At 44.9% G+C, this 10,016-nt stretch overlaps 1 protein-coding gene across 4 annotated transcripts in view; it reads left to right on the top strand.

Annotated features, from left to right (window-relative positions):
* Nucleotides 1–5,863: 5,863 nt before the first annotated feature.
* Nucleotides 5,864–10,016, top strand: part of CYFIP1 (cytoplasmic FMR1 interacting protein 1) — a 93,515-nt gene continuing 89,362 nt past the window's right edge. For 3 of the 4 annotated variants that reach the window (XM_054055717.1, XM_054055707.1, XM_054055725.1), the window contains exon 1: nt 6,711–6,868. The gene's annotated coding sequence lies outside the window, so the exon portion shown is untranslated. Of the gene's footprint in view, nt 6,192–6,710; nt 6,869–10,016 lie in introns of those variants that run through there. The other variant, XM_054055712.1, reaches the window with a different exon arrangement.

Below are 10,016 nucleotides of genomic sequence, written 5' to 3'. Positions count from 1 at the left end.
CCCTAGGTTCTTGAGGACCTTTGTTTGTGTCAAGCTATTGATATAAAAAAAAAAAGTTAGCAACCTGTTGTTAATTTCATGGTTTCCATGATGGTAACATGGATAAAATTAGCATCTCTAAATTGCAGGCTGGTTAAAAATACAGAAAATAATCCCTCTGATGTGCTTTTTAATCTTAACTTTAGGGATTTCTAGCTTTTCTCCTATGCTCTGTTGCACACTTATAGAAAAAAAACTTTCCTTGGCAATACAATTTGTATTTATTTCACTGTGCATTGTTGCTGCACTTGCATTGCTGGGAAGGCTGGAGGGGGATCACAGGTCTTGGAGTGTAGGTAACTGATGAAGTTCCCAGCATTAGAGGGGCAGGGCTGGGACAAAGAGTGGGGGGAATGAATTGCCTAACGTACGTGCCCTGGTTTCTGTACTGGCTTCTTGCATGAGCAAAATGAATTTAGTTGATAACAGGATCAAGAGGGGATCTAAGGCTTGTTTATGCCTGTCAGGGAGTTGTGTGGACTCTCTGGCACGGTTGGCAGCACAGCGTGCAGCATTCTTGGAAAGTGGAGTAAGGGAGACATGGGCCCATTTTACAGCTGAAGTGTTAAATCCCTCTAAGTTAGCAACAGAAAGTTTGTCTAGCATTTCAGGGAGCTGGGAAACAGAACTAGGAAACCTTGCTTACTCAAATCCATTTGAGGTAGTGGCATTCAGCATAGGAGGGAAGTTGGAACCTGAGAGCTGCACATGTTGTCATGTGCTAGTGGGTGTTCATGAATGTGCAGCACGATTGCTGCTGGCAGCTGTGCTTTTGGGGGCACGTGCTTTTGGGGGCACATGTGCTCTCTGGGATAGGAATATGGCTTTTCCTGGAGATAAAGGTAAGTGTAGGCATAAGGCCTTGTGAAGCAGGGAGCGCTAGGCTATAGGGATGGTAGGAGTTTACAACTCTACCATAAGCTGGCCAGGCTTCCTGCCATGAGCAGGGTCTCGCTTTCTGAGCAGGCTGCTCATTGAGACCTCTGAGACAGGTGCTGCTTTCTGCTCTGTCTCTTCTGCTTACACTCTCTCAGGTGCTGTGGAGCCTGCCTCCTCTCGAGAACTGAAACCATGGGTTTGCTACACGTGCTGAGGATGCGTGTTATCTTTTTGTAGCCTTGCTATGCTTTAAGCATTTGCCACCTCTGACACAAAATGAAGTCTGTGTTTACTTCTTGTGTGAAAAATCTTGCCTTGTTCTTTAGAGTACGGAGAGGTGGCTGGTATGTTGCCATAGGTTGGATTTAATTTTTTAACTGATTTATAGACAATTACCTATTTTCTTTCTTTCTACCGATAGGTAAACATATAAGATATAGGGGAAGAAATTTAGAAGAAGCTTATTTTATTGTAAACCGCACCATATAAGGGAAAAAGCTTAGTTCATTGCAATTCACACTGCCTGTTAGTAGGGGCCTTGAAAGCTGGTAAGACAACTTTTGCTGATAAGAAGAAGCTGGAATGTGAACATCAGCAGTTTCGAGCAAAAACTGGTTTTATCCTACCTTGTGGTTTGGAAAGCGACCAGAAGGGGACTGCATCTGCCCACAGACTGAGTTCAGGGAGAGTTCACTTGAGGAAGAGGAGTTACTTCATCCCTGAGACCCCAGCCCATGACAACCAGGAGGTACTGCGCAGGCGCAAAGCTGAAAAGATCCTTCCAGAACTAATTATAATACGAAGCGGGGAAAGATTATGAATATGTAGTAGGCACTTATAGTGTAAAGATATGCATATTTATAAGTAGCTGTTTGTTAAGCAGTGCAGTGTGCGAGTTGGGTGGAGCTTATCCCCCTTGTACCTGTCAGCGAATAAACACACCTGCTTTAGAACTCATATTGGGTTATAGAGCTTGTTTCCGCAAGACACTAATTTTGCATGATGTCCTATTGTTGGTGTCATTGCAACCATTTTCCATTGTGTCTTCATGAATACTTTGTGTCAGGTTGTAACAGTTTCCTCTTGGCCTTAGATTGTCTTTGTGGCCCTCTGGGCTTGCTCTAACAGAACCATGTCCTTCCTGTGCTTCCCTTTCTCCTTTCTGAGAGTGAAGAGATCTCTGTGGACTCAGCGAGTAAAAAAAAATGAAATTATTAGTTAGCTGTTAAGCTTAATTGCTAAAATAGTTGAGTGGAAAGGTGCAAAACATCACTGTTTTAGGCATAGCAGACAGTGCGTGGCAGGACCACAAGGTTCCTGTTGAAGCCCTTAGATTGCTGTGGAATTAAATTCTTTTGTGGGCTGTTTTCATTGACTTTGGGTAAATACTATAAAGTTCAAGAAATAAATTAAAAATAAAGTTACAGTAGCTGGAATTCAGGAAGTAGACTTGTGGATGCTGGTGTCTAATGTAATGTCTGCTTTGTTTTGCAGAATCAAAGCCTGTAACCCAGAATGAGTTATAAAGCAGGTATGTGGGTTTTTTTTCCGTTGACAGGCATGAGGGAGATAAGCTCTGCCCAACTCGTGTAATGTATAACCCAAACCCCAGCTACTTATAGTGTAAAGACATGCGTAATTATAAGCACCTACTACATATTCATAACCTTTCCCCGTATTACAACTAGTTCTGGAAGGATCTCTCCGGTATTGTGCCTGCACAGTGCCTCCTGGTGGTCGTGGGCTGGGGTCTCAGGGATGAAGTCAGACGTCTTCCTCAGGATAAGCTTTTTTTAACCCCGAGCGCAGGCTCTCTGGACTCTTGGCATTCCTCCGAACTGCAAAGTAGAATTCAGCCGGTTTTCGCTCAAGACCACTGATGTCTACATTCCTGTCTTCTTATCAGTAGAACTCTGCATGCTGGCTCCTCCTTTTCAGCTTTCAAGGCCTCTGCTAACAAAACTAAGCTTCTTCTAAGTTGCTTCAAATTTTATATGTTTATCAGCTTTATCTGTTTTCCAGGCAGTTGCATTAAGCTTGTTACTCCCTTATTATTAGATTTTCATCTGGTTTAGGCATAGGGTACATAAATAGGCAGGAGCGTGGTATGTTAGTGTTACAGATATCATAGAATTGTTGAATCATAGAGTGGTTTGAGTTGGAAGGGACCTTAAAGATCATCCAGTTCCAACCCCCCTGCCACAGGCAGGCACACCTTCCACGTGATCGGGTTGCTCAAAGCCTCATCCAGCCTTGCCTTGAACACCTCCAGGGATGGGACATCCACAGCTTCTCTGGACAACCTGTCCCAGTGTCTCACCGCCCTCATAGTAAAAAAAATTCTTTCAAGACCTAATCTAAATCTCCCCTCTTTCAGTTTAAAAGCATTACTCCTTATCCTATCACTGCGATCTCTGATAAAGAGCTCCTCCCCATCTTTTCCGTAGACCCCCTTGAAGTATTGGAAGTCTGCTATAAGATCTCCCTGGATGCTTCTCTACTGTAGGCTAAAGAAGCCCAGTTCTCTCAGCCTGTCCTGGAACGGGAGGTGCTTCAGCCCCCTGATTGTCTTTGTGTCCCTCTGGACTTGCTCTGACAGATCCATGTCCTTCCTGTGCAGAGGTCTCCAAAATGTCATGCAGTACTCCACATGAGGTCTCATCAGAGCAGAGTAGAGGACAAGAATCACCTCCCTCAATCTGTCACTGAATATTGTTGACAGTTATGGGTTAAATATCAGGTACCACCTAAGAATGCGCTGCTTGAGATCCTGAGTCCAGACATTGGACTCATGAAAAACACATCTAACTTCCAGTGAACAGGAGATCAGTTAATGGCTTGATCAGGAATGTGTAGATAATATCTAACTAGTCCCAGGAGGCCCTCATTCACTGTGGCAAAGGATAGTTAAGAGGGGTAGATACGGTAGAGGGAGAGGCAGGGCATGGAGACCTGCTGAATTCCTTTAATCAAGTACTGTCACTGCAGTACTTAAATCACACAGAAGTGGAAAGGGTGGGTACTCATGAGGGCATTCACAGAATTAAATTGGACAGCTGGGATGGTGTGATGTGGGCTCTTAAAGCGGTTGGTTCTGCTAAGCATGCCTCACACTTGTTGTGTGAGAACACAGACAAACAGATGGTTAAATGTAATTGCCTTCTAATTCCAATAATACAAAAGCAACACAAATTGTGACTAGCTACCTATTATCATCAATATTTTTCTCTGACCTTATGGGTAGCTATAAACCTGAGTATGGGAATGTTGATAACACGCAGATTGCTCCAGCAGCAGGGAATTAGCTCCTTTGCCCACTCAGAGCCTACTTTAGAAGGAGCATAGCAAAACCTGAGGCATAAGCCAATCCTTAAGCTGTTATTGCTAGGACAGTATGGTGCTGGTTGGCATTATGTTACTCTCATGCAAAGTGGCTGCTCCTGCTACCAGGTGGCTTTCGGCAAGTATGGGAGCTGCAGTGGCAGGCTCGCATGGGAGCACCAGGAAGACTCATCCATCCAGGGGAAAGATGCTGTTGATCAGGTCTCGCTGGCAGCTTTTGTCTTGGCTCAGAGCGTGTTCTGTGTCCTTGCTGCTTCACTGGAGCTTGACAACAGAGGTCTCTCTGCTGATGTAGACCAAGTGGCTGCATTAAGCCACAGCTGTGAATTTGCAGCCACCCAGGACAAGGAAACACCACCAATCCTGCATTATGAAGGTGAGTTATTCAGTGACCTCGTTACCCCAACCAGGGTTTGTGGCAAAGGGTGTGGGATGGATTGCATTTGAACAGTTATCAGCTGTCATTTTAGAAACTGAAACATACATCTCTGATTGTGTTTTACCGTTTTGACTGAGCTGGGTTTGAAAGCTAGGCTGAAAAGGAGCTGTGATGAGTGAGATTAATTCATTTACTGCATGTACTTGAAGTACTTAAAATATCTATAGATATATACAAACAGAAGAATAATCAGCCACATCCTCAAAAAATAAATTGTTTCATAGAAAAGCCTATTGCAACACTGGGTAAAATACAACTGTGAAGATGTGTCTGTGATAAGATGAAAAGGTAACAATGTTTTAAAATGATGCCTAACTTCTTCCAAGCTGTGGGAATTTTTAATGATATGGAATGAATGCAATAATTGGATTAGAGAGTACTTGAAATAACGAGAATTAGGGGGTTTAGCAACTTATCCCCACTTTGCAAAGGCTTTCTTATAGATAGCATTACAAAAAGGCGACTTAATACTGTGGGAACTTGTTTGAGAAAGACAATAGATGAAATAAAGGGCTAATTATTCTGTTCTCAGCACAAAAAGCATTAATAGCTCAGTGTCCCACTAGCAGCTGTTGAAAACAGAGACCTAAAATTGCTTGCTACAGCAGTGCTTTGGAGTTTGCTAACGATTAGAGAGGGTTTTCGAGAGTGAATAAAATGTTAGATGCAATTTAAAGCGGCCAAATACAAGCCAATCAAAATTGTTTGGAAGCTCCCATACTCTCAGCTGACCGTAATCCCTACCTGTAGTGGCTTTGTGGATTCTGTCTGCCATAAACGAGTGGATGGAAAGAACAATCTTGACAGACTTCAGTGAGAAAGAGCTGACAGTTTAATTTTGTAGTGCAGCGTCGAGTTCACTAGATGAATCTTGAAAAAAAAATAAACAGAATTTGAAATGGGAGAACATTACGTGGAAAAGGTAAGCAAAGTTCAAACTAAGCAAGTACATACATGTTGTATTTTACAGAAAAAATAAACGTGGGATATTGTCAACAGACAGTGGAAAAGAGCCGTCCTTGTTTTTTTCTACACGGTTGCGTTTCAGATACGAAACAGCCGTCCACGAGCACCCTCTAAGGGACATTTCAGGAGGTTTCCCGCAGGATACCTTTTGCTTCTTTAAGGTTAGGTCCCCATCCTTACTGCTGGGCCCTTTCCTACACCATCCTGCCGGAACTGTGAAGTGGAAACAAGCGAGTGCCCTGTTGCTGCCAACCCCGGGCGCTGCGTTTCCTTGCGGGGGCTTTCCTGGTGATCGGCAGGGCGCAGGATCTTTTGGGTGGATTTAGCTTCTTCCATACGGATTTCCCTGTGCACGGGGCACAGCAAAGGTGGTTTTCGTTAAAAGGAAAGAGGGCGGCAACGAGGCTGGTGAAGGGTCTGGAGCACGAGTGTTACGAGGAGCAGCTGCGGGAACTGGGCTTGCTTACTCTGGAGAAAAGGAGGACTTCTTGTGCTCTGCAGCTCTCTGAAAGGAGGTTATAGAGAGGTGGGTATTGGTTTCTTCTCCCAAGTAACAAGGGATAGGATGAGAGGCAATGACCTCAAGTTGTGCCGGGGGAGGTTTAGATTGGATATTAAGACAAATTTCTTTGCTGAAGGAGCGGTCAAGCACTGGCAGAAGGTGCCCAGGGGAGCAGTGGTGTCACCATCCCTGGAGGTGTTAAAAAACCATGTAGACGTGACACTTTGGGACATGGTTTCTTGGGCACGGTGGTGTGGGGCTGACGGTTGGACTGGGTTATGTTAGAGGGCTTTTCCAACCGTAATGATTCTTTGATTCTCGATTTCCGAAGCACTCTTAGCGATATCTGTTCATGGGTGCGTAGATGTGTGGCTTTGGGACACGATTCAGCGGGCACGTTGTCAGCGTGTTGATGGTTAGACTCGATGATCTCGGGTGTCTTTTCCATCCCTGAGGATTCCAGGCCCGCGGCGCCTCCCCGGGAGGAGGAAGGGGCGTCGGGTTCGGGATGAGGCGGGAGGAGGAGGAGCTGGAGCGGCAGGAAGGGTGTTTCCCGGTCGAAGTGACTCAGACAGGAAACTCCCCGCCCGGCGCGGCCCAGGAGCGGAGCCGCGGGGATCGAGCGACCCTGGGAGCCTCCGGGCGGACAGACCGACAGGCAGACCGGCTCCTCCCCGCTCCCGGCAGCGGGCGGACAGCGGGTGAGCAGCGCTTCACCGGCCCCGCAGCCGCCGAGCCGCCGCCTCTGAGCGCGCTGGAGCCGCGCCGCCACGGGGAGAGGCGGGGAGAGAGGGGAAAAGGGAAGGGGAGAGGGGAAAGGAAGGGGAGAGGGGAGAGAAGGGGAGAGGGGAAAGGAATGGGAGAGGGGAAAGGAATGGGAGGGAAGGGTAGAGGGGAGAGAAGAGGAGAGGGGAGAGAAGGGAAGAGGGGAAAGGAATGGGAGGGAATGGGAGAGGGGAGAGAAGGGGAGGAAGGAGAGACAAGGGGAGGAAGGAGAGAGAGAATGGAAGGGAAAGGAAGGAGAGAGAGAGGGGAAGGAGAAAGAGGAGGGAAAAGAAGGAGAGAAGGGAGGGGAGAGGAGGGGAGAGAGAGAAGGAAAGCATCAGGAAAGGGGAAGGAGAAGGGAAGATAAGGGGAAGAAGAAGGGAAAGGAAAGAGGAAGGAGAAGGGAAGAGAAAGAAGGGAGAGGAAAGGGGAAAGGAAGGGGGAGAGAAGAAGGGAAAGGGAAGAGAAGGAAAGAGGAAGGGAAAGGGAAGGTTTGGGCATTTGTTGGCAGCAGGCAGGTGACTTCTCCACCAGGTGGGACCCAGCAGTGGGTGAAGCCTCAGGGTTTTTTACTTATATAGCTTTTGGTTTCTTTTTTTTCTGGGCATGGGGTCTGAAATTGTTCTGTTTCACACATAGCCCATGCGACTGTAACACAAATGTGGTTGGAGTTCCGCTCCCTAGGCTGCTGAGAAGTGGGTTAGATGGGAAAAAAGAAAAGTGAATAGACCTGGTGCAAGTTTGTCCCGCTTTTCAGATGAAGGAGAGGGTCTAGCATCTGTCTAAGGGCATAAAGGAACTTACTTCTTGCAGAAGTTGAGTTTTATCCAGTTAAAATAAGGATGCTGTGGTGAGGGCAGCAACGTAAGTACAAAACTCCCTGAGTGGATGAACCTGTACTCCATCCCTCTTGTACCTGAAAGTGAAAGCAGACACGCACCTCATTTGTGTGAGTGTTCCTCTAGTTCGTTGGCAACTCTGCCAATAATCTTTGCCTTTCAGTAGGCTCTCATTGCCTTAGTTTTTTATTCCTGTGCCGTTTGATGACATGTTTGAGTAGCATTTAAACATGCAAATGGATGTTTGTGCCAGGGAGGGAGATGACACTGTGGGAGGTAGCCAGTCTGCCTGGAGTGGTGGCTGGAGAGCTGCGTTAAAGGGGTAAGAAAGCTGTCTGGAGGAATTTCTCCTAATTAGAAGGTCATACCACATTTTGCTATAAACTGTGGGAGATAGAAAGCTGAGGCGAATGAGCTACCCCACTCCTTATTGCATTCCAGTTGCTTATTTGCCATAACTTTATTACGGGAAACTTACTGAACATGTACACATGCAGTGTTGCTCGTTAACTTGTCTTTCAAAGAGGAACTTCTAATAATCCCAGAATTGCATTACAGTTTATATTAATTGCACTTACGCAAACTGTTTTATGCTCAGACAGAGTATCTCTGAGCTATAGGCTTGAAAATGTGTTGTTAGTCCTTGCTTCCTTGTTCTCGTTCTTCACTTTATCCAAGTTCTTTTTCTACCTTTTATAAACACTTTTTGGCTTTTTAAACATGGAGCCTCTCCTAATTTAATGTAAAAGGCTCTTTAAGCATTCTCAGACAACTGGTCTGTGAAGTCTGGCTGGTGTAGGCAGCCAGTGTCTCTGTAGCTGCCAGGAAGGAGGAGGAGGAATTCGGAAGCAGCCTGTACAGCACTAGGATACAGCAGGAAGGCTTAGTCCCAGTATTGTCAAAGCTTGCTCGACTTGCCCTCTGAGAAATGTAGAGTAGTCTTTCTCTGCAGCAGCTTAGACTAATTTTTTTAAAAGGACAATGTGGTTGATGGAATACCTCAATTGATGGCTTTCAGATTGCCACCCCTCGTTTATTAGTGTATTTTGAGAACATGAAACCTCTGAATTTTAGAAATATAAACAAGACATCCCCTCTTGCCAGCTGCCCTGCTAAAGATGAGTAAGATTGTATGTTTTGTTTGCAGACCTTGGTTTGGGTCAGTTCCTGTTGAGGGTCATGATGAGGACAGTGGAGTGGTGTTGAAAACATGTTCAGCACTTAAAACTTATTGCTTAATAGATCTCAAAATATTGGATGGAGCTGAATCCTAGAAGTTGTTTAAACAAAAAAAACAAAGCAACATTATGAGAAAGGGGATGTTCCACAAAATATCCAGGCTTTTTAGATCTTAACTCCTGAATGTGTGACTTACAAAAGGTCTATTAGTGATGTGCATGCAATACCCAAAGTGTTCATTAACAGGGGTCTTGTTTCTTTGATTTGTCTTAGGTGGAAATTGGCTCCTGGGCTTGAACCCAGAAGTTCTCTTGACCTGTTGCAGACTTTAAAGCGTAATTAATTATTTAACAGATGTCTGTTCCAGCTATGCGTTTTATCTTAGAAGCATGTCTGGTATACTCCTTTAAGTTTTAGTTAGTGCTTTGTTTATTCATTCTGTGAGACAGAAGTGCCTTGGAAGCTGGCTCATTCCCGAGGGTAGGTTTCACTATCTTGTCATAACTCTCAGAATCATCTGATTTTTTTTTTTATTTTTAATTTTGTTTCTCGAAGATTTCCAATGAATTTAGGCTGAAGTGGATGCTTCAGTGTGGTTGGATTTAGTCTGCAAAGTTGGAATAAAAGGATCACCACAAAGCTTCTTTTCTTGGTTTCTATTTTATTCGTCCTTTGACCTGAAAGCTGCTGGAATTGCTTGCGGTGCTGTACAAGAAACAATTAATTTTAGCTTGATTTCCACACATAATTTCCATTTTTTAGGTGTGCATCAAGACAGTCCTATTTTACAGTCGTTGTGCTGCTTTCTCAGGGAAAAGATCTTGTGGTTACTTTACTGCTCCAGCAAGTGAAGTGAACTTTAACGTCAGGTGGCGTGTTATACTATAGTGAATCAGAAGTCAGCCATATGATTGAGCTAGTTCCTCTTGTAACAGTGACGGAGCGAGTTTCTGAATATTTATTGTTTATATATATTTTAAATAGCTGTAGCTACTATGGCAACCCCCAACTTAACAAGCAATTATTCTTGAACCAAATTAAGTACTTGTTTACCTAGTGATGCTGC

The sequence above is a fragment of the Cuculus canorus genome, chromosome 1 (assembly GCF_017976375.1).
Source record: "Cuculus canorus isolate bCucCan1 chromosome 1, bCucCan1.pri, whole genome shotgun sequence".
In the NCBI taxonomy this organism is placed as follows: domain Eukaryota; kingdom Metazoa; phylum Chordata; class Aves; order Cuculiformes; family Cuculidae; genus Cuculus; species Cuculus canorus.
Note: the sequence above shows the minus strand (reverse complement) of the source record. Positions and strands in the feature narration are given on the sequence as shown.